The sequence below is a fragment of the Dermacentor variabilis genome, chromosome 5 (assembly GCF_050947875.1).
Source record: "Dermacentor variabilis isolate Ectoservices chromosome 5, ASM5094787v1, whole genome shotgun sequence".
In the NCBI taxonomy this organism is placed as follows: domain Eukaryota; kingdom Metazoa; phylum Arthropoda; class Arachnida; order Ixodida; family Ixodidae; genus Dermacentor; species Dermacentor variabilis.
Window position 1 is genome coordinate 141,849,683 of NC_134572.1, and position 25,976 is coordinate 141,875,658.

A 25,976-nucleotide genomic window follows, 5' to 3' on the forward strand; every position below is an offset into this window, starting at 1 on the left:
CTCCTCTTATGCTGTATGGCGTATTGTGTTGTTTCTGCACTTGTCGCACTTTCTTCTGACAAATTGCCTCCCTGCGCCGTGGCGGCGTCGTCTGGACTTCAAGACCATTCGCAAGACCTTGTCCTCGTGCGCTACTTGCATGATAATTTCCTTACTTTTCCCAACGCATTTCTGTTTTTATAATAAGTCTAAAGAGAGGAGCAACCAGCATTTCCACGATGTGCCGGAACACATGCTTAAATACGTTTCATAAAACAGTGATAACGCCACAATGTAGATATATATATTCTTCCGTCGCTAATCTTGTATTAGCAAATCAGCGGGCTAATCATTCCCTGAAGGAGTGCTGCATTGCTGCAAGAGTGGAATTAATAATCCGACCCTTCTCAACGGTGATATCTTTGCATAATTGAACAAGCATATTTTATGTATAAATGCACGTCCACACTTGTTAACGTAGAGTGCAGGGTACTAGGGTAACGTAATGTGGTTTCTTAAACGGGCACAGCTCTGACGGGGTTATATATAGAAGTGTTTGATTAAACGCAGCCGGTTTGGCCACGCCACGACACGCTCGATCCGCGAAATTTATTACTCGAGCGAAGGAGTTATTAAACATCGGCGGGGCGTCATAAACTTTGCCGAGTGGCAGGTGATCCAGCGTGTTAGGAAATTAATTTTACAAGTTTTCTTCGCCTAAATATGGCAATTCCGGGCGAGTGGGCAGGAATATTTATAGTGGGTAGTAGGCCCGGTAATAACCGCCCAGTTTTTTCTTGCGGTCTAGACGGAGCTCGTGGTACAAGAATAAATGATCTCTACTTAACCCGAGAGTTTAGCTGGAATCTTCGGCATTGTAACAAAGCCACTGAGCAAAGAAGTTGCAAAAGGGATTTTTGAGACAGTTATTTTTAGTTTAGCGGTTGTATGACACTATTACGAAACCAGGCGCGCCCTTTCGTATTGACTGATGTCGGATGGGTGTAACTAATTGAAAATCTGTATCTTGTGGTAGTGTTCATTGGTTTCAAATGTGCTATGAAAATCTCTAAAAATGCCACAAGTGGAGTGCGGCACTTGGATTGAATAGTAACACACGCTAATACTTTAACATATCTCCGTCTACCATGTTGTATTGCGATAAAGCTTGTGGTATCATCAGTGCACTTCAAAGCCAATGACAACGTCAAGGGCAGATAGGAGCATGTCGTAGTTTCAAGGCACCAGAATACCTTGCTTGTCTTTATCGCTAATGCATCGCTAATTTTCGCTCAAGCTTAACTTGAAAGCATACCGTCTCATGAGCAGAGCAGTTTGTAGGTCAAGTGAACAGCACACTAGCCTCCAACCCCCGTTGTGAGAATTTACCCTGGCGCCAGAAGAGCGACGTTACTCAATTAGAGTTATGTAAAACAACGAAATCACTTCGAGACCTTACTGCAGCCTACCGAGAGCAGTGCTTCGATCTCACGAAGCATTTAAATGACTAGGTGGCGTCTCTTGCAGCAGCCACTGGGTATCTCCCGAGTTTGCTAGTGAAAACAGAGAGCATAGGGTGTCCTGTACTGCGTTGAGCGATAATATCATAGTATTTCTTATACGCCGTAATGTCGATGGTAAATTATTGGTAAAACCTGCAACAAAGAACTACGTGTCCGTAACAGTTCATAAAGGTAGCAAATTACAAATTCTCATTGCAAGATTTCGGGGCCGTGTAGAGTTTACGGAGATCTAACAAAAAGCACGGTTGAAGCGCAAAGGGCAGGTAATCTGAAGGAAAGATTACAGCCTTGCCAGTGTCGTAGAAAAAAGAAAAAACATGCGCAAACAATGCATTTTACAAGTGATAACTTGTTGCGCGGAGACTTAGGAAATATCAAGTAAAATTACGAAGATGCCGTGGATCACTCAAGAAACGATGGAAAGCACAATATGTGCAACGCTTAGGTTAAGGGACTTACAGGCAATATACTGGCTTAAGGAGCATACGCGACTAACTAATGTTGTGTAGCTTAGTGTAAGTTGAAGAATTCGAGTTTAGCAGGATGTGTAATCTGTAAAACAGGCTGTTGTAATACAGCAAATGGCAAACTGAAAAGAAAACGTCAACGCAGGTAGCAGCTATAATCCAGCAGGGGCGTGAAATAGGATGATCATCGTAGGGAGCAGGAGAAACGCGAAATAAATAAAAACGCGAAAAAGGCGCAGTAAATAAGTGTCCGGCGCCTATAGGAGGCCCCAACATTTCATTAGGTACATTTACCAACAACAACAAGAAAGAATCAGCAACGGAGGACTGATATTGACGTGATGGAAGCGCTTACTCAGCTGGGTTCTTAGCTGCTGTATGGATGTACATGCGAATGAACATCAGCACTTATTGCAACATAGGACACGCCCTAGCTGCAGTGCTAAAGCAACTGTTCAAGTGCTCAAACAAAGTCGAGAGATTCGCTAAATAAGTCGTCGACATTGATTGATATGCGGCTTGCGCGAAATCACTAAGATTGGGTTTATTCTACAGATCTCATAATGACAATTGCTTAGAATAACTTAAATCATGAGACCTTTTTCCATTCATCCTTACATGCGCGTTGAACCGTTACTAATACGAAGACGCGAAACAGAAAGGGCTCGAAGCGAAACGCAATATCCGCACTTACAGGGGCATCTGCATTACCGTTGATTTGGGCCTTCCACACTCCGCGGGCCAATACTCATCATAACAGATTGCAGCGAAGACCCACCTCGACGCAGCGGGCTGGTGTCCATGTTATTTTATATAAAGAAGTATGAAGACAACGAAGTGCTTCGTCACCAAGATATCCTGCTTATGCTTAGCACACTTAGCGTCTATTTTGAATGGAAGAATCTGATTCGTGGTCATTTCAGTTATTTAACATATCTATGCAAAGCATTTTATATAGTTGAGCTGGCAGTCAAAGGTATACAGCTCGATTTTGGAAGGCTAGCTTCACATGCTTGCCTTAATATAAACCAGCAAAGTAGATATGATCTATCACACAGCATTTATGTTGCGTGTGCTGAACGAAATGTATGTTTTATTGATTTTAAAGCACACGTTAAGGCTATGAAAGTCGAGCACCAGGTCTTCCAGTGAATCGCTATACCAATGCTGTTGCAGCCGTCTTCGTCGTATCTATCTTCACACAGTCGTTAATCTTTTGCCGTCATGCCACTGCCGTAGTCCAGTGTAATCGTTTTAACATCGTGATCCCATCGACACCACTCCAGCATGGACATTGCGGTGTCCTTACGTCATCGTCAACAAAGCATCGTCGTCATGCCATCGTCATCGTTTCAGTGTCGTCATCTCATGGTCTTCCTCATGCAGTCGTCTTCACAATATTTTTGTCTTAGCATGGTAGTGAAACACTAGAAACATAAGCCCTGATTGTCGTCTTCTCGTTTTCCATGTCCTAATCCCATCACTCCGCTGCATTAGGCTTTCGCCAAGTCAGCGGTGTGCAACAAGTTTAGCACGACCACTTAATCCTCTTCATGACAAATTCAGCACAGCGAAACGACACAGTAACACAAGAAGCACATGGTACAAGCGCTTAATATTGTCTAAAGTGTTTTGCTGTGGTCCAATCATCACAATGAGTACCTAAAAGCTTGCCAAATTGTCAGCTTGAATCACAGTCTATTTTTCGCTGGAGCGTATAAACTTACGTTCATTTTCGATTGTTTTTCCATTGAAGTTTTTATGCTCTCTCCTCTACATTCCATTCCAGATCAGTCACAATTAGCAGTACTTAAGGGCTCTAAAGGGTAAAGATCAGATTCGAGGACTGTTCTAATAAATTATTCATTTATCGTTATGGTGCGACAGAATACGTGGCATAATTCGCTGCTTTGTAGAAAGCATGTTGCAGATCAATTATGTGGGTTGATCTTGCAATGAAAAAGCAAGGCATACTCAGTTCTCAGTGTACTACTAATGGAATGTCCAGTGCTCGAGCAGGTAGGTCTGTCTGAGACATCAGCACTTTGTCGTAACCATTCATAGTAAACTTCATCTGTTTTCGTTCGTGATGACACGTCGAGTTCTCGCTGTGCCTTCTTTAACAGATGGTTTTACAACTAAGGCATCACGGCGTTGCCAACAAATGCTTGGCAGAAAGTTCTAAGGTTCCCACACGCTCGCAAATAACTTTGAAGTGTCCATGCGGCCTATCATTATTAGAAGTTCCTTACGTACCCTTCCAAAAGCGGCAGCTGTAACGTCGTTTACACATTCAAGAATGACAACCAACACGCTGAGGCTTGTTTACACGCCGTGACACTTCGGATACCCAAAATATCCGAGGGAACTCTCAAAATTTTTGGGAGCGTGATGCTTCAGGCCATAAAAAACTAACAAAAACAATGTGAGGAAAAGCAGCACATCTGTCGGGCGTGCAGACGTAATTTTTTTTAGACAAGTGTTTTAGACAGGGCTCCGTAATCTCACCAATACTCTTCAACATCGCAATGATTGGACTGGCTCGAAGACTCAGCAAGATTGATGGCATCGAGCATGCAAAATATGCTGACGACATCACGGTCTGGGTCAATCGAGTCTCCCTGGGACAGAAGCAAGAAAAACTGCAGGAAGCGGCCGAGTGCGTGGAAGAATACGTCAGACGTGCTCCACCGAAAAATCAGAAATCCTGAGAGTGGGGAGAAACCCCACCAAGGAAAAACTAATAGTAAAACTAGAGGGACAAAACATACCTGAAAGGAGCATGATACGCTTTCTAGGCATGTGGATTCAAGGAAGAAATGCAGCCACACAATCAGCTTACTCAAAAAATCGACAGAACAAGTAAGCCGAATGATAACGAGGGTATCTCAAAGAAGAAGCGGAATGAGAGAAGAAGACACAATCAAGCTGGTCAGAAGCCGAGTGGTCAGCAGAGTCACGTACTCGCTCCCGTACCACAACATGACCAAGCACGAAAAAGAACAGACGGAAGCTCTACTAAGGAAACGTTTAAGACGGCGCTACATCTGCCTAGAAACACGCCCAACGATAAACTGTTACAGATGGGCCTAAGCAACACCTTCTAAGAACTCGCGGAAGCGCAGCTCAATGCACAGGTCGCTAGGTTCCAGCAGACTGCCACCGCCCGCAAGCTCCTAAAAAGAATAGGGCATAACAAAGACGGAGTAGGGAATCGGGCAGCTAGCATCCCAGACAGCGTTTACCAGACACTGGAGATTAGCCCTCTTCCGAGAAACATGGACCCGAATCTCCACACCGCTAGAAGGCAGGCACGGGCAGATTTCGTGGAACGAAACCTAGCCGCACTAGAAAACACAGTATACACAGACGCGGCCGTATACCCATGGGACCGCAACACTTGAATGCTTAGAGTCGCAGCAGCAGTGGTAAACCACACGGGAGAAGAAATTAGCTGCGCGACCCTGAGAAACTGCACGGTAACGGAGGGGGAGGAAGTCGCCGTAGCTCTTGCAGCGGCTGAAGATTACCGCAGTAACAAATCTCTGATAATTCTAACGGGCTCCAAAGCAACGTGCAGGAACTATACATACAAGGCAAGGTTAATAAGGAAGCACTGAGAATCCTCCTCAAAACAGAGCCTCCTAACAAAAACATAAAACATAGGATCTTCTGGGTACCGGCACACACCGGGATAGAGGGCAACTCAAGGGTGGACCGCCTAGTTCGCGAACTCACGCACCGAGCAGGGCAGTCAGAAACCCTAGGGGCCCCCTTAACGGTGGAGCCGACGTATGCAGAAATATTTAAGCACTATAGAGGAAGGAGACTCAAATACCCCCCACCCCGCACATCGCTCACACAACATGAGGCAGTAAGCTGGCGAAGACTGCAAGCAGGTACGTTTTTCAACCTGCACACATTACACAAAATGTTCCCTACCCAGCACAGGGATACATGTCCGTGGTGCGGGACAACCCCCACGTTATACCACATCACGTGGGAATGCAAGCATAATTTCGCATTCCATAAAGTAAATAACCCAAGTGCGGAACAAGGGAGGGTCTGCTCACCAGCAGCGAGCTCGCAGACCAACGGGCAATTGTGCAGCTCGCCTGCGAGGCAGCAAGACTCAGCGGTGCCCTGGAATAGGGGCGCCGACCTTGTGAAGCGGCCAGGACTCAAGACATGAAGACACCGGCTCACCGCCAATCTCTCTGAGTGATAGAGAAATAAAGTTTTTCCATTCCATTCCATTCCATTAAACAAGTGTTCACTTCCGGGACCCCGAAAGAACAATGTTCGCAGGTTACGTATAGTGAGTGCTTGCTCTTTCTGTACCGAGCGTGCTCGTGGTTGTGACCAGTGAGGAGTTCAGCACCAGTTACTGCAAATGACAGGCGCTGTTGTCTCAGTGACTCGTGGTTGCCATATGCAAGTGAATAAACCACGTACAGGAATTTCCTATGCATGTCTGCTTTTCTAGATATCGAAACGATCGCGTAGCATTGTGTTCAACGTGACCTGACACCTTGCTAAAGAGGAAGTGAGCGCTGTAGTTCAACTTAGGGCAAAAGTGTAGAGATAAAAATCGTGCGACGCGTGGTCGCGTGCAACATGCTTTGCCTCGCCGTTATGTGCTGCAGAATAACAGCGCACAAAAAATGTGAAATAGGAAACACACGTAGACAATAAAGTCGGACAGTGCATGCTGATTCGACCCGTTGATGTCGAATGCCTTCGGCTGCACATGTTAAATCTAAATGTAGAGCCAAGATGTCCGTGGCACATACTCAGTTTGGGGGATCAACCAAAACGCGGGCAGTTCCTCATAATAATAAGAAAAGAAACTCTAGAATAACCACAAACAAAATTGATGAATATGTACAGGAGGAGTAACAGATAGATTGTTGCCATTGATTTTATTAGTATCTAGGAATTAATGAAAACAATTATACAGCTAATATGATGGATCTGGTAGAAATATAATAATACCTTAGGTATTGATTTTAGAGTCCAAAATTTTTCTGACCCAGCAATAACATGCTCGTTGGAATCGCCAACCTTTCCGTCGTTGTGCCAAAGGGTCGAGGTCCCCCAACATAGTACATTTCTAACGTTTAAATCTAATCTAAGAAGGTGGAACGGCGTCTCTAACGCTATTTTTCGCAATTCAGAATATCTTTGGCACTGAACGAGAAGATTCTCTATTGTTTCATGTTCCCCGCAAGCGGGACAGTTCGGTTAGGAAGCCAGCTACACCAGCCCCACGTAGGTAAACATTTAGAAATGGAATTGGGCAGCGTAGTCTAGTGAATGCAACTTGAAGTGCTCGTGTTTGACAGAGTTTACCATCCAAATGATACGACAACTGCAGAAAATCACTAGAGTTTTTGAAGGGATGTGAATATCACGCGGCGTAATTCTGGCATTGCTACACATGCAAGCCAAGCACTTCCTTCTCCTCCTGTTTTTATTGAAATGAAAATAAAGGAAATAGGCGTAGTCACTTCCTAATGATGACGGCTCTTCTTTTCGCATAGAGTAAGCAACACTCTAAAAACTATATGTATGAATATGAAAAGAGAGCGCCTCATAGGGAGGGAAATATACAGCACATAGTCCTATACACCCATGAATATACTAAATATAAAGGCGAAAGCAATTTCCACCAAAATGAGTTTATAAACAAAGTGCCACACAAAAGCGGCCGTATTGTAGACTGCGATGAGCATATAAACAGATGAGTAATTACACAGAGTTAAGATAATGCACGCACAGAATAAAAAAGCTATAGCACGTAATGTACAAGCGCTAATAAGTACAAATAATAGAAGCTAGTTATAGTAATATCGTGTGACTATTAAGTACAATATCTACTACTTATTAAGGATGCCTGTGTTTTCGTAAAAATGTTCAAGTGCGTTCAATGCTTCTCGATGCCCTATTTCCGATGGCCATGTAGCAATTTAGCTAGTGACAAAGGTCGGTGAGTGCCAGTGGATTGCAGCTCTTGTTCTAGCTTTCGTCTTTTCTTCGAGTACATGGGCAATTCGAGGAGTAGATTGTCAACATCATCAACGTCGTCTTCACAAGAGCCAGCCGGGGAAGATGCCCGTTTTATGCGATATAGGAAATGTTTGGTGTATTCTGTCCCAAAGCGCAGCCGATGAATTGGTGTCTCGGTACTTTTCGAAAGTGGTACATCCAGCTGGTATTTGAGTTGAGGGTCCACTTTGCAAAGAATAGATTTCTTAGCATATTCAGCGAAGCAGGTTGACCACAAGTCCTTCTTTATTACTCTCAATATGCATTTTGTGCCCATTGGCGATAAAGGGATGAATTGAATTTCTGCATCTTTATGGGCCGATTTTTCCAACGACTACGCTAATTCGTTTCCTGCTGTGCCAGCATGTCCTGGGATCCACTGTAGTATCACTTCATGTTTTCTTTCATTAGCCTGAGTCAAAATGTTTAGTACTGCTTTTGTTATTCTTGCGTTTGGTTGGCTATCATCAACAAAACATGCTAAGGCGCATAAAGAGTCCGTGCACATTACCCACTTGATTGGTGTCTCATATGTTTTCATAAAGTAAGTGTCTTGGAGAATAGCCACTAATTCCGCTATTCTTGGTGACGACGTGCATCTTAGTCGAGAAGCGTATTCTACTTCTATGCATGGTATAGCATAAGCTGTAGTTGCACTTTCTTTGGTTGCATAACAATCCGCGTAGACGTGAATAGATCCCCGGTACTTGTCAAATAGCTGATGTAAAGCTAATTGTTTCGCTGCTAATGTTGAAATGTCGCTTTATCTTTAAGTCTTTCAATTGACGTTTCCATTTTTGCCGCCCGCTAATGCCATGGTGGGTAGCAGAGGTCTGAGTGCCAAAAAGCAGATAGTGGAAGTCATGACATATGCTCTTGAAACGAGGCGTGTATCTGCGCAGCCGGACGGTTCTCTATCACATAGAGAAGTGGGTGCGCAGAATGCTGGGCAGAAATTCGGAATAGATGTCGGCATGTTTCCAGACTGCGAACTCCAGTGAAACGTGCTTCCCGCGCCTCTGCAATAGTGAGGTGTCCCTGGACGTAGCATGCGGGGCTCCTAGACACACTCGTAAACTCCGAGCCTTGTTTTGCCGTACGTTATTCGACTTGAAGCGTAATTTAGGCGTAGCCGCTTTATGTTCATTCGAAATGCACACGGAGAACATCTAGGCACTCAGTCTTTCTTTAGCATACACTATAGTTTCTCATTTCAAGCTAGTGATACTACGTCGCTATTACTGTTAAGTTATTATTATCGTCAGCTGCAGCAGCATCAGCAGCAGGCTCATGCCGTTCTCTGGAGCGGAAAGCGCAGCCACGTGCGTCTAAAGTGGAGAGCACTTGAAGGCGCAGGGAAGCTGTCGCTTAACCAGCATGCACAGGATATAACCTTCGCGCAGCTGCATGGATTTTGTAAAAGCTGATTGCAGCCGGCAGCGCATCACGTTTGTCTGGCTGTCTTTAGTGGCGGCCCTGAAGTATCCGGAGAGGAGCACGGAGTGTGTGTGCAACACACGTGGTTCCTTCTCGAAGGTTCCCGCTTTCTGGCGTACGCTCGCGCTTTCGAAACGCGCTAAGTGCTCATATGCATAACACAAACGCGCCTTTCTATCGACCGCTTGCTTGAGTATTCATTGCGGGCACCCCGCCTGCTCCTTGATAAATGGTGGTTGTATACGGCCGTGGAGCCAGCGCGCTGCGCAAAGAAGGTCGTGGCGGCTGGTAGATGCCGTGAAGAGCACGTGACGCGTTTTGCCGGGAGCCAGCTGCGTCGCCAACCAGCACTCGTGGCAGAACTTTACTTCACACAGCTTTCGACTATCAAGAATAGCGCGGCGGACATCAACGTTCGATCTTATGAAAGCGCGTGTCGAGGTAGCGCCCGCACCTCTAATAAATGAGCGATATTAATTACTGCGCGATCATTAACGTCGTTATTCACTATGCCAATCCCAATAAGGGAAAAATTCCGCTCCCTAAACTTTGAGTTGTTTCTTGATTAAGAAGAGCCAAGTGTACTGAGGAAGAGGGATATAGCGACGTGGTCCTATTCATCCTCACCAGCAGCAGCAGCCTCTCTATAAGGGAACTGCAGGACGACGACCGCTCCCTGCAATTTCCAATTAGACCTGTTTTCCGTTAGGTAATTCGAACTTGCGTCTGCAAATTTCCTAATCTCATCATCCCATCTAGTTTTCTGCCGATTTCGACAGCACTTCCCTACCCTTGGTACAGATTCTCTAACTCCAATTCTCCACTAATTATCTACCCTACGCAATGCATGGCTTGCCTAGGTCCATTTTTTCCCCTTTAAGTCCCCTAGGATGTCGGCTATCTCACTTTGCTATCTGATGCACACGGCTCTCTTCCTGTCTCTTATCGGTACCTGCAGCATTTTTCCCATCACTCTTTGTGCGCTAGTTAACTTGTTCTGGAGTTTCTTTATTAATCTACAAGTTTCTGTCCGACATGTTAACGCCGGTAGAATAGAATGACTCACTATTGAACGACAGTAACATGCTCCCTGTCAGGATTTGGGAATGCCTGCCCTATGCAGTCGAACCTATTTTTCATCATCATCATCATCATCATCTACATCATCATCATTATCTACGTCATCATCATCATCATCATCATCATCATCTTGGTTACGCCCACTGCAGGGCAAAGGCTTTTCCCATACTTCTCCAACTACCCCGGTCATGTACTAATTGTGGCCATGTTGTGCCTGCAAACTTCTTAATCTCATCCGCCCACCTAACTTTCTGCCGCCCTCTGCTACAATTCCCTTCCCTTGGAATCCATTCCGTAACTCTTAATGACCATCGGTTATCTTTCCTCCTCATTACGTGTCCTGCCCATGGCCATTTCTTTTTCTTGATTTGAAATAAGATATCATTAACTCGCGTTTGTTCCCTCACCCAATCTCCTCTTTTCTTATCCTTTAACGTTACACTTATCATTCTTCTTTCCATAGCTCGTTGCGTCGTCCTCAATTTAAGTAGAACCCTTTTCGTAAGCCTCCAGGTTTCCACCCCGTCTGTGAGTACTGGTAAGACACAGCTGTTCTAAACTTTTCTCTTGAGGGATAATGGCAACCTGCTGTTCATGATCCGAGAATGCCTGCCAAACGCACCCCAGCCCATTCTTATTCTTCTGATTATTTCAGTCTCATGATCCGGATCCGCAGTCACTACCTGTCTCTAGGAGAATGCCAGCAAACTTGAGAGTAGGAAAAAATTGAGAGGCAGACATAGACAAAGTGACAGGAAGGTGGCAGGAAGGTACCAGCCACCTTCCTGTCACTTTGTCTATGTCTGCCTCTCAATTTTTTCCTACTCTCAAGTTTGCTGGCATTCTCCTAGCATAACCATGTACCAACTAGCCCAACAGGCCACTCTCATGAGCACTACCTGTCTCAAGTAGATGTATTCCCTTACCACTTCCAGGGCCTCACTACCTATCGTAAACTGCTGTTCTCTTCCGAGACTGTTAAACATTACTTTAGTTTTCTGCAGATTAATCTTTAGACCCACCCTTCGGCTTTGCCTCTCGAGGTCAGTGAGCATGCATTGCAGTTGGTCCCCTGAGTTGCTAAGCAAGGCGATATCATCAGCGAATCGCAAGTTACTAAGATATTCTTCATTAACTCTTATCCCCAATTTTTCCCATTCCAGGTCTCCGAATACCTCCTGTAAGCACGCTGTGAACAGCATTGGAGAGATCGTATCTCCCTGCTTTACGCCTTTGTTTATTGGGATTTGTCGCTTTCTTTATGGAGGACTACGGTGGCTGTGGAGCCACTATAGATATCTTTCGGTATTTTTACATACGGCTCGTCTACACCCTGATTCCGCAATGACTCCATGACTGCTGAGGTTTCGACTGAATCAAACGCTTTCTCATTATCAATGAAAGCTATATATAAAGAATGGTTATATTCCGCACATTTTTCTATCACCTGAGTGATAGTGTGAATATGGTCTATTGTTGAGTAGCCTTTACGGAATCCTGCCTGGTGTTTTGGTTCACGGAAGTCTAAGGTGTTCCTGATTCTATTTGCAATTAGTTAGTCAATACTTTGCAGGCAACGGACAGTAAGCTGATCGGTCTATAATTTTTCAAGTCTTCGGCGTCCCATTTCTTATGGATTAGGATTATGTTACCGTTTTTCCAAGATTCCGGTACGCTCGAAGTCATGAGGCATTGTGTATGCAGGGCGGCCAGTTTCTCTATATTTTTTTCCTATTTTTATTCTTCTTCAAAGTTGCTTCTCATGACTTGTTAGTAATTTGCCTAGATAAACATACTGCTGTACAGACTAAACAGGCTGACTGCTGATCCTGAATTATTCAATTCAATTTCAGTTCGATTCAGCTTTATTGAACATCTGTCATATTGTTTCCTTCCCGGACGATTAAACATTACGTTTGTCTTCTGCATATTAATCTTCAACCCACTCTTACACTCTCTTGGTTAAGGTCCTCAATAATTTGTTGTAATTCGTCCCGAGTCTTGCCGAAAGGACAATGTCATCTGCAGACCAAAGGTAGCTGATAAATTCAGCGTTTATCTTCCCTCCTAAGCTTTTCCAGTCTAATAGTTAGGATAGTTCTTCTAAGCGCGCAGTGAATAGTATTGGAGAGATAGTGCTTCATTGCCTGACCCCTTTCTTGACACTTAACTTTCTACTTCCTCCTACTATACGCGTGTAAATGCACAAAACATAGGAATCACAGCACAATGTTTTCCTATAATGCATGGTAAAGCAAAAAGTGGAATCGGCTAGAGAACCAACACAGAAAATATGTTTGCCTTCTGAGCGCTATCGCTACTGGAATAAGAGAAAACAACTGAGCAAAAGCATCCAACGTCAAGTTAGCAGCACTGCGTGATGAAAGAGCTTGTCCAAGAAGTGAGCTAAACGGAAAGGGAGCACATTATTTCTCAACGGCTTCTGTTCACAACTTACGGCACTGTTGAAATGTTTGTTTCCCCCTTCGCTTTATGTGCAATTTATAGTTGCTAGATATACTGTTGATGTTTTATTTCGTCTGCGAACGATTCATAAGTTAACAAGCTAACCTGCAGTGATTTCTTTGTCGTTCTTCTGCAAGTTGAATACTCGGTTAATTCACCAGAAACCGACTCTTTGACTATAATCAAGGGCTGCGTATCAACTATTGGTTGTCGGGAACATCCAACTTGGGACAAACGAGTCAACCTGCTATTGTGCGGTAGCCGGCAGTTTGACTTATATCAGGTGATTAAGCACAAACACACGCACACACGCAAAAGCGGGAGGCTACACCTGGTCTTGATATAATCCATATAAAAAGCTAAAAATAGACTAAATCAACTGATGAAATCTAGAAACGTATACTGAACTTCCCAAAATTATAGGGTTTTACGTGCCAAAACAACTTTCTCATTATGACGCTCGCCGTAGTGGGGGACTCCGGAAAATTGTACAACCTGGGTTTTTTTTACAGTGCACCTAAATTTAGGAACGCAGGTGTTTTCGCATTTCGCCCCCATAAAAATGTGGCCGCTGTGGCCGGGATTCGATCTAGCGACCTATAGCCACTAAGCAACCGCGGCGGGTTATACTGAACCTAAAACGTCCACATCACTTCAACGTAATGTGGAAACATGCCGTGACAAAAAAATAAAAAAACTGTTTTCTTCTGATGTTATTCTGAGAAAGACTGAATAAAGAGTGTTAGTCCTTTTCCTTCAAGCCTAGAGAATCTCAAGAACATTGCCGCCAGTGCCGCATTTTTGTGATTCATGGCACCCTGTTCATGGAGCTTTTCTATCTTCCGCAGTGTTTCTATCTGAACTCGGATGTCTACCAGAGGCGACTGTGGCAGACGTTCGAGTTCACATGCCTCTAACCTTTACCTACGGTAATCAGCCACTGTAATTTACGACGAACATACCATCTGTATACCAGTAGAAAAGTTGTATCGGTGCGTGAAATGAATTTAGGACCGCTCGTGCAAAAGCACTGCATTTAAATGAGAAGCAGTGCTCCACGGAGGCCGTCAATTTATCAAAAAATCTTAAAACAGGGCATAGCGTGAGAGGGCACGTCCAAAAATAAATTTTAGTCGTGGACCGCAGGATTCGTTTATTGGTGACTAAATTGGAGCACACAACTCGAAGTGAAATTCTGAAGTTCCTTTGTAAATCATCCAAAGGAAATAAGCAAAGCACAGCCAAAGGTATTTACTGGCCTTGCATGCATGCGTGTGTTTGTGTTTTGTGTGTGCATGTGTGTGAGTGCCTATTCCTGGGCACTGTTGGTCTCGTGTATAACGATATAAAGCTGCCTACTCTGGGCCAAAAAATAGCACATGGACGACCTTTGGCTTTCATTACACCATACCATGCTCCCTTCTGTCGGTGTCTACAAATTTTGGGCACTCCAGAATGCTATGCAATTTATTAGGCTACAAATATGCGTCACGGTTGTTCCGATGTGTGACAGTGATCTTTGCATTTTGTCAACTCCAGCATATTTCCGACACGTGGGTGATAACCAGCTGGTGCTAAATATGTCCAGTATTAAGGAACAACTTTGCACATGTTGGTAGCACTTGAATCTAAGCAAGTGCAAGTACAGCTGCTGCCGTTCATTTTATATTGCAATGATTTTTTAACGTGTAGCCTTAGCATCATCGGCGTCACGTAAGAATTACGTAGACGCTTGCGTTTACACGAGGCACGAGCGGCTGGCATGCTCCTGCAAGGGCTAGCCATTCCGAAAAATATTCAAAAAATGCTACGCTAAGAGAGGAATGTCAGGTTTTCCTCTCCCGCAAGAGCTCGAGACTTCACCGGTCTACGTGGTCACTCGTCACCACAGTTTCGTGACCGCGGACGTTATGCTGCCATACCCTCCTGTGGTAGAGACGACCATGGCCAAGACCAACGCTACGAGAGTTCAAGGCCAGAACCCTTCCGAGGAACGGGGTGAGCCATCCTGCTCGGCCATCGCTGTCCGCCTCCAACAGTACTGGGACGAGCATCTTTCGGCGTGGTTTCTTCAGGCCAAGTCGCAATTTGAAGTCGCCGGTATACGCTTTCAAGCCTCAAAGTTTCTTTACGCCATTGCAGCGCTCTGGCCCGCTGCCATTGACGAAGTAGCAGATTTGTTGAACTCCCTATTTTCTACCGCCGCCTATGACGATCTCAAGGCAGCCTTGCTACAGCGCATAGTAGCTTCGCAGCGTTCTTTCATCCAGCAGCTTCTATCCGCTGAAGAACTCGTCGACAGACACCCTAGTAAACCTTTTCGCCGAATGAGGCAGCTGCTTGGAAACAACGCGAGATCCATCGATGACGCGCTGTTGCGCGAATTGGTTTTGCAATGACTCCCGGTTAACGTGCAGATGGTCCTGGCGACAGCCTCTATCATGGACCTTAGCGGACTTGCCGTTTTGGCCGACAAAGTCATGGAAGTAACCACCCCAACCATTGCGGCCACGGCATCTTATCAGGGTGACAATACAATTTCCCAGCAAACCATTCCCTGCTCTTCCGCAGCGCAACCTCCGCTCGACTCCTTATGTGAGCGCCTGGAACGTATCATCTGTGGAGCGGAACATCGCCGCACGTCATCTATTTGCCCACGCAGCCGTTGTTCCAGCAAATCAAGACGCAGGGCACCCGAAATGAAACCAACTACAACGTCTGACGTTTGCTACTACCACCGCCATTTTGGAAGCGACGCTCGTCACTATCGGTGTCTCTGAACTTGGCAGGAAAATAGGCCGGCCGACCTCTAACGGCGACGAGTGGTGCGGCCCAACGCACAACTTGCCTTTTCTAAGCGCCGGGCAGAGTTACTGGACAACGATTCTTCAACAACGAGCATTACACAACTCTAGAGTTTGGACAAAAAACACAGTACTTAAACTCATCGGTGCGGTGCGGAGAAGGAGACATATACTCACGACGGTGGCTGGTGGGCGGAGGTCTAGTGGGTGTAAAGTAGCCCTAAGTAAAGGAAATTGTGGAGAGTTAATCAGTGCATGAAAAAAAAAAGATCCGACGGCCCGACTTGGCGTCGGGAAGAGAAAGTGGCATGCTGAAGATTGTGAAGAGGGGAATAGATTAGAAATTATCTGTCGTGGCAGAAATAAATTAAGCGCACACCTTTTTTCCGGACATACTCAATTTTGTCGATATCAGATTTTTTTGTGCATGGGTTCCATACGATCGAGCCTTACTCGATTACTGGAAGAACTAGTATTAACAGGGGCCTAACGTAGGGTACGTTGCCGGTGTTCTAGCTTTATAAGCGCGCGGACAATAAACATCTGTTTAATCTAATGGGACTAAGACAAATCCTTCGGGAATAATATAGCAATGTATTCATAATGCGATACATTTTCTAGTGGAGAGGCGTTAAACGGAACTTGTGAAACAAGAGAAATGCCGCTTTGTAAATGACTTGAAACCAGATTTTCAGAAGTTCTTCTATGTCTGACAAGTCTCACACCATAAGCGACACGATGCAATTGAATCGTTAAGGACATCGTGTTCACTAGAAGTTTTAATTGTATAGTACAGAACGAAATCATCAGCGACTTTAATAGAAATGTTATGCGGTAAATAATTGATGTAAATTAAATAGAGAAACTGACCCAAGATTTAGTCTTAAGGCACGCCAAATGTTATACAGGAAATACAGGATTGAAAAGATTTGGCGGGTACCTATTGGGACAGGTCAGACAGAAAACAACCAATCCACCTAACTATGCGTGGTTTTCCGGGACAACGGAGCGCATTCGCAATATTTAGAGTGGGTAACAGAGTCAAATACTTTCAATAAATCTATAATATTCCATGAGTTCGGTCACATACGTCTATATAGCCTGGGCAATATCATGAGTAAGTTCACTAAGTTTCGTAACGATGTTGCCAATGTATAATGCTAATAGTGTTCGCGCAGACAAACAGGACGCTCGACTTATTGATGTGCTCCACGTCAGTATTGACATACTTACCCACCGCAGCGAACACTAGCGAAAGGGCAGCCGCGGTCTATCACCGATTACGTTTCCTTTAATTTTGGGAGGACACAATTAAGCGCTAATCTTAGGCACGGCGCCCTGACAAAAAAACGCCAGGTAGCATTACTTAGTCGGCGTGCCCCGTTAAACATATTAGAGCCTTGTTTTCTTTCTTTTTTTTAATGCTCAAGCAATCTTTTTGTCATTCGCCTACCGCGCGCAATGTAACTCCTGGCGTATTAAGGGTCCCAGCCTGCCCCCCCCCCCCCTCCCAATGAAATCCGTTATTCTCCTCTAGAGGTATGCAACAGGGATGTCGACTACGAAGAGGTATTCACGCAGACTGCAAGGGCAGGCTGCTTTTTTGATCGCGCTTGTATGGTACCTTAAGCAACGTCGTGCGGTCGTTCATCTAAGAATATCACCCAAATATAGCTGCAATTTATTAAACGAAGAGTTACTGGTAACTTATACGTTTCTGGAAGAGTTTATGAGCAATCCGGTTCCTTACAACAACCCAATTTGCAGCCCAGTTCGGTTATAACGAACGCAGTGAAGCGTTGCGCGACACAGTCTAGGTGACGCGGGTGAGAGATACCACGCGGCGTGACGCAATTACCGCACCTTTCCGCGGAGTGCAGTCGATAAGCGCAGTGGGGCGCACATCATTAATTGTTTGTCATTTCTCTATTTCTTTAATGACCCATAGAGGTACGCTGCCGGTTCTTAGACGTCCCACAAGCACGCTCCTGTAGTATGTGTTACCTTTCATTCCTTTCTTTTTTTGCGAGCAGTCGACACCTCCCTGTAGCGCAAAACAGGCTGTTTAAGGTTGCGAACGAAGGTTATTGTTGACGTTACAGTCCGCGGTACCAAGTTCCCGTTGGTTTGCACGTGATTTACAATGCAGTAAAAATAATTAACTTCAAAGAAATTAAATGTGACTGACACGAGCCCTGAAGATGAGTCTCTTCAAGAAATAGCGAACTCTCCGAAATTGTCTTGGAAATGGCTTGTACAGCATCCTTAATAAGGCACTTGTTAAAAAAATGCGAAGAGTTCGGTATATGATCGCCTTAATTAAAGATATCATCAGAAATTCTGTTATCCCCAAGCTCCGTCCTTATGAGCCTCAATTCGGACATCTTTGGAAGTTCCTAATGCCACTCAAAAATCTTGTATAAGGCAAGGGTATTGACCTACGATCCAATAGACAGCTTGGCAAACTAACAAAGAGCCATTATCAGGTCGACGCCATTGGAAACGACATCAACCACATATTTCTGCTAGTAAGCGTCGCATTGTTCCTTTATGGAAATAAAACGTCTCTTCTGAGCCTCTGAGCCTCACCCAGTTTTTTATTAAAAAATAAATTATGGGGTTTTACGTGCCAAAACCACTTTCTGATTATGAGGCACGCCGTAGTAGAGGACTCCGAAAATTTTGACCACCGGGGGTTCTTTAACATGCACCTAAATCTAAGTACACAGTTGTTTTCGCATTTCGCCCCCACCAAAATGCGGCCGCCCTGACCGGGATTAGATCCCGTGACTTCGTGCTCAGCAGCCCAACACCACAGCCACTGAGCAACCACGGTGGGTCAACTTTTCATGAGCAGCATTGGCGGGCAAGTCTAACTATAACAAAGTTGTAGTATAACAAACACGTTTTGAGCAAAAGAGGTGTTCGTTGTAACCTGGCTCATTTGTACCGGGACTCTTTCGAACATCGTATTTCCATATGCCTGACCGTTGTTCAGAGATTGCGCGAAGTAGAGAGAAACGGCCATCTGTGTACAATTATCGTCCACCAGAACGCACCTCACTTTTTGTTGTAGGGACTCTGCTTACGCCTCCAAATTTTATGAGTAAACGATGGTGAAAGCAGGTCTAGAATATGTTTCATCTATTATAGCAAAGCACGGTAACCTCTCCTATATCGGCACGTTGCGCATAGTAACGCTAATGAGCTAATACCAACACTGTTGTAGTCCTTTGCACACTGTCTCATTGCGACTTGCACTTTGTGGGTCTTCCATTAATTAACGTTACTGTTAGAAAATGAATCAACGAGCTCAGCTACAATTCTAGAATTTATGACCTCAATAATTTCTTTCGCACATTTTGTCAAAGGACGAAGGTCGACGGTGGCAAGTATATTTACATCGTTTGTAAGCCCGCGTGATCGCACCACTGACTGGACGCGGCTGGGCCAGCCGTAAATTACAGACACGTGCCTTCATATAGGCGCACATGGCGAGCATCAGGAGACACGAAATAATTAAAATGTGGTGTTCGTAAGAACATGACTGCTGCTCTGACGAGTAGCTGTGTATGGTGTACAACACTCAGTCTTAAGCATAGAATATATGCACACGTATATTGCTGTCTGAAGATGCGAACCATAGCAGGTGCTTTTTTTTATATTGACGAATGAAATGTTTCACCTTGACCTAACGAACATCGGGCTGAGAACATTGAATAAAAAGGAACAAAAATGCCCTCCTAGTTTTCTTGCGTGTTAGTACTTGGGTCAGAGAAGTTGGTGAAAAGCTGCAGCAGAGAAAGTTGCTCGGAAGTCATAATCCTTGTCCAGGTAAAGTTGCGAAACGACGACACACAGATAGACTAACGCACCCAACAACGGTCTATCTTTATCAGGTCCTTTATGCAAAACCTATATGCTGAACTTTCTAGCTTAATCTTGTAACGCTCTTTGATGATAGCTGAGTTGAGTAAAATTTGCTTTCACGAATAAAACTTGGTGCTGGGCTAGTTGGTGATGCATTCTTTAAAACTGATGGTAGCTCTAATAGACACGAACACGTGGTGAAAACACGACACGACGACGAGGGAACGCTTCCTCGAAGCGGTCCCTCCTAGCGCTACCATCAGTTTTGAAGTTTGCTTTCCCCACATCGGTACACACCAATATATGGGTGAGTGACAAAAGATAGCTGATAAAAGCTGCATTCTAGCACCTGGACAAGCCCCACTCCCCCTTAAAACAAGACAAAGCAAAAGAAACGCAGTTGCTGAAGTCTGTATCGACAAGGACGGCGCATGCTGCTTCTATACAAACGTATCGCAACTGCTGCCGACAGCCCATTTTAACGAAATTTATGAGCCGGCCGTATACCCGTTGACCGACCCCACACGCCGGCCTTCAGTCTAGCGTCAGTAGATAAGCGTCTCGTCTAGCTTCCGAGCGGAATGCCTGTAAAGAATGCCTCGATGGCGAAGAAGAGACAAATAAAATTTGTTGCAGCACAAACTGCAGGCGTGTGTGTTTAAGCCTATAGATCAGTGCCGTTGCTTAGCGTCCGATGTTTCTGCTTTGAAGCTCACTGTTTCCCTAAAGACTAGCTGATGCCACTGCTGATCTCGTATATTCTGGCTCTATTTATTTAGGTTCGCTCCCTTTACTATAGACATGTTTTCTGCCGTATGTTGCTGGCGTGTATTGAAGTATAGCACAGAGGGCAAGAATGGGTGCCTTGTGTTTGAGAAGAGACATTTTGAAATCTCACCTCAACAGGCAACGGAAAGATGTCGTTAATGGGTTTTATCACTAGACAGCATTAGTCAGCGTGTTCAGCATAATAGCAGGCTTAGCGGAATGGCAGGATCGAAACGCGCATGCGTAGGACGCTAAGCTGCCCATACCGTTTAGCTTACACCCGCTACTTCTCAGATTTGAAGTCTTCGCGTGGTTTACATAGCTTACGTAAAATATGGCGGCGGTCCCCGCCGCCCGCCTCCAAATGAATTTGCCGTTGTTTTTGTAGAATTCACTTCGATTGTAGCAAATTACGGCATGAACCGGCTTCGCTTAGTCTGAGGTCACTTCGTCAACGCAGTATTCTGTTTAATCTTGAAGAGTTTTCGAGAAAGCTTCTTCTTTCGAATGCCTCAAAGCCTAACGAGAGAAACCTTCGAGATGGCGCCGCTGCCTATTGTTAAAAATGGGAGATAGGTATGACGACATCCTATGGCCTTTGAGATGGAAGATTCCGGAAGCTACGCTGGAGAGCTTATGCTGCTCGTACTAATTCGGCGCGGATCGACGGACATGAAAACCACTAATATAACGTACTTCTGGCTTCTGTGGGCTCTCTCGCACTTTCCGGACGCACACGCAGATAAAATTAATTAGGTGCACTATGTACGCGAAATTCAAAGCGTAATTCAATAGCGTCTCGTACGTATACTACGCTGTCACGCAATACTAGAACTCGCTTTCTGCAAATTTCGTTTCACGAACAGTAGCGCTATTTCTCTTAACCCCGCTATTACGCCAACGTTAAGCTACAACTTTCTACTACTGAGGTTGATCCATAGAAGGGAACCGTTCGCACCTGACGAAAGGAAGAGCTGGAGGTCAGTCAAAAACACATGCTTGAATCCGTTGTGTTCGCCATATCCGCAAATTCATGCGGATGCAGTGCAAGACTTGCACGCAGCGGTGTTATAAGGTCAAGGCGGCGTTTGATGCCTGTTCAAGGAAGAATGCTGATAACAGATGTTTGCCAAGAAAGGTACGACACGTATCAAACAACATTTAAGAATTCTGTACCTCTTCTGTCGAAGAGAGACATACCCATTCTGGAGGTTTGGCCAGGAATGGGCGCACTCCCATAGTATTATACCGAACGGCAGACAAAAAAAAATAAAGCAAATCAAAGAATTGCGAAAACAGAATTCACCCTTCTGCTAACCGGTCGGTATGCTTTAGAGATACCAACAACCAACTGCACGAAGCACAGAGGAGCCAAACAGCTACGCGAAACCTGGTAACGTTGGCAAATAAAACTTCGCTTTTATGAATGTTTCAGCTGCTGTTTGGTCAACTTCGCCGTCAAGTAGAGTGTTCGCCAGGCAAATATCTGTCGTAGCAAGACAATCTAATTGTAGCTTGCTCAAGCTTATAATTTCTGCCTGCGTCTTGCAGCTAGTGGACTTGCTTAACTGCGGATTGCGATAGCATTTCTCATTCGTTTTCTTTTCTCGAGCGTTCGGCAATGCGCAGGAAAAACGATTTCTCTTGCAATTTAACATGTTGATAAGCAAAGAGACAGGCAATTTTACACTTTGAAAGCGCCTTCAGCAGTAGCTGCGTTTCACTACGGTGACTACATTCTCTATGGCAGGTGTGCAGTGATAGCAGCCTTGGACTTATATTTTTACCAAGGCTAATTTCCTATTTCAGAGAATATAAATGAGATGCTCTAAACCTCATCAGCGCGCATCTACAAGTGAAGACCTGTGCGCTAGACAAAAACTGCATTTTAAAAGAGGCGGACCTATTTGTGAGCGTGGATTTTCAATATTATCGATAGAGGGGAAAGCTCGAGTGAAGCAATGCTGACCTTATCCTAATTGCTTTTATATTTCACAGGGCAGATATTGACTGACAATTCATAATTCAGATGATTAGGTTCGTAGCGAAGAAAAAGTAGACAGAGAGTACAGATAATTAAGTTTGGTGCGAAGTAGGAGTTAAATGAAAACATTGTTTTTTTCGCGTGTTTGTGTCAACGACCGATTTACGGTGTCTTGCACACCACACCGCGTACTAAAGCACCACGTACTATCGTACGTACTGTCCTTTAACTTAAATTTCCATTGGCGGCACTTCACTGCTTCCCCCGTATCACAACTCTAGCTTTTGTCTACATACATTGCACATAACCGCTGTGGACTTGATGCCTGCCTGCTGCCCACTATAGCGATGACGCATCACATCGTGCCCCGCCCGTGAGCTGCCGGCTTCATGCAGAGTTAAAGAACCACTCCGGCGGCCGTCCTACATGCAGCTGTAAAGTCAGTTATTGTTTTAAACTCGTGCTGCCTGAACGGGTTTCCGAAAAGGAACGTAGTTCTTCACGTCGCTGCGTATAGAACTTTCACTCTTGGAAACGAGACAAAAACTTAGCCCATAAAAGGAAGCTTTAACTGAGGAGCTATCCATATAAATAAACTAAAATAGAGAAATTATTCTACTTGGGATTCATTGCACCAGACGTATTAGGCTTATGCCATTTAAAAGAACCAATTGAAATCAAGTGAGCCTACAAATAACATCTTCGTTTAGGTCATCAGTATGTTCACAAATACAGCTGGAAACAGCACTACAGAAGAAAAATGGTGTGATGTTCTCAATTTAGGAACTCCTAAAAAAACAATGATATCGCATTCTTGTCACCTGCAGCAGTTAGAGCATCTGATGCACGCAAAACTGATACGCGATACACCGCTTTCAAACGCACCACTTGTTTGTGAGCAATGTTATTGTGAAACCCTCGAAATCACTCAAACAATTTGACATGAGCTGTAAGCCCATCAACCAAATTTGCCCGCTTTAGGGACTTTAACCGATGCAGTTTACATAACTGCGACATCTGCTTCTGATGAAGAGGTACAAATTTGTAAACTCCAGGCTTCCGTATTTTTGAATTATGCTGCGCTCAGGCAATTTTCGTAAAAAGTATTAGAGCCTGCATCATAATTTTATTGCCTAAAGCTGCTTACATATCTTCCCGCGTGAAAGGCAGCAAGTTTCACAAACCATCTGAAGAATGTATCGTCGGACATGACCTAGTCAAAGAGAAAAGAATGAGCCCATTTCTATAGCCGGAAGAAAAACAAAACAATACCTTGAAGTCTAGACTTAGAGCGTGCTTATAGATTCAGGATAATTGAAAAACCTTTCAAAGGTTTGCTCGCTGAGCCGGTAAAGGAAACCAAATCAACTTACACTTTATTGGCGCAAGAAATAGAAATAAATTTCCTAGCCTGGCAAAGCGCCAAAGAAAGCGTTGGAAGTCTAGTTGGCTAGACTGTAAAAGGCAGAGTCTTCTGCCCTTTCATTACCTTTAGTCGGCTACAGGAAAGCTTCGTCTAGTCTCCTCGCACACACGGAGAGGTTCTCATAGGTGTGACTAGCCGTAAGGCAGTTCTCGTTAACCTTGTCTAGCCAGCCAAGGTCACCGCAGAGCGTTCCCCTACGCTCCTTGGACTGTAGCCGAGACTCAAGAGCCGCGCATCTCGCCAGCCAAACTAATCAGGAGAGGCAACCCGAAAAGGAGAGATGAAGAAGGAGCAACAACACGGCAGGTTTGAACTACCTACAAAAACAACACGATCAACAGCGAGTACTACGATTACTCCAATGTACGCGGCACGGCGGAGGGTTATGCTGATGTGACGTCCGGCCAGCCTGCGAAGTCATTTGCCCCTTCCTCTCCGCTGCAATCATCTCCGGCCCTTTTTCCCTTCCAGTACCTGGCTAAAAACCGTGTCGGTTTTATTTTTTTCTGGAGGGTGGCGACGTAGAGCAGACGAATGTGATTATGCTGGTGAAGACACCACGCTGTATGTTAATTGTTTTTGTCTGTCGATGTGTTTGCTTCTTTAGATATTTTTTTACGTGGAGAGAAGATACATGTAATTATATTTTATAGGAATCGAAGGGGCACATCGTAATGGGGGCTGGGCATGCGTTAACCGCAAGTTTGATAGAATAAGAGGCTTCATGAATGGAAAGCCAAGAAAGCCTGCACGCGTTACACTGTTTTCAGTGCAGTGGATTGCAAGATCACTTAGTAACTTTCTTGAGGCGAGAGAGCACCGGAGCGAGCTTTAACAGAGACAAATGGTTCTTTAAGTTGATACCCTTGAGGGTACACGTTGCGCGAGGGGTACTAGCCATGGCGTAATAAAAGTTGAAAAGGGAAGGCAGCCCTGACGCACTCTTCGCCGAAGCTCTAACAACTTTGCAATACGTATGTTTTTTGACGACATTTACATTTTTGTTATCCCGCTATGCTGTAAACAACTGAAACACGCACAACGGTTGAGACGCTCGGACATTTCGGTGTGAGTGTCCCAAGCTTTTTAACGCACTCATACAATAGCAAAAACGATGCGAAACAGCAAAATATAGGATGTTCTTCCTACACCTTAATATTTAGAACACGATTTTTTTTTGTCGGAGATACTGCTTGTGGGCTATTACCAAGTTTTTAGTGACTGGTCAACTGCGTGAGCTTCTGCTGAAGTCGGAAATTGCTTATTCGAGCGACCCATTGTATGTTTGCCAAGTGTGTCGTGAATGAGCCAGTGCGTACTTCTTTCTGTATTGATTTATTCTATACGTCAACAGAAATCGAAGCAAACAACAAAGGTTCGACAGCCTGACGGAGACCTACCCAAAATTCACTGAAAAATAAAACCTCAAAAACAGTGCCCCCGAGTTACAATGCTCGCACACTTATTCCAAGGGCGCTAACTTTGATTATGCCATACACCTTTGACTAGTAAGAAGACAAGGCCGTGGAGTGTGCGGATGTCTGTGAGGTACATACGAAAGACAAAATTGTGACATCCACTGTGCATATTTTAAGGCATACCCAAGCGTGATATCAAGAAGTTCGTGACCACACACGCTGCACGGGTCAGCCGTGCTCACACTACCCCTGCGATCATCTCTAGAGACTTCAATGTGGACATTTCGAAACCAGACAAGAAATGGTTTACTCGGGTTGTACTAGAAGAGCTTGATTTGAAGTGCCACAGCCATCCAAGTCACCCAGCTACTCAACAAAGGTCCTGTACAGGTTTAACTTTGGCCAAGATTTTGTCTAGGGTTGTAGCCAAACCAATCAATGTATATCACAATAATGACAAAGATATCGTCACTACCATTACTAAATGATGAAAATTATTGCATGTACCCTTGTCTAAACCTGCGTGATGTGCTACAGCTTTGCTGGTTATCCACTTTGACAGAGTCGAATGGCCCTTCAATTTTTTATTTATTTTTGTTTTTCTATCTTGTCTTGGCTACTGAGGGAAGATATGAGATGATGTGACGCGTTCGGCAGGGGAATTTATGATATCTGCTTGGCGGCTCCTGCAAATGATCATGACTTT

General features: G+C 44.6%; 1 pseudogene; it reads left to right on the forward strand.

Annotated features, from left to right (window-relative positions):
* The first annotated feature begins 14,823 nt into the window (after positions 1-14,823).
* Positions 14,824-24,164, forward strand: LOC142583656 (uncharacterized; annotated as a pseudogene).
* Positions 24,165-25,976: the final 1,812 nt, after the last annotated feature.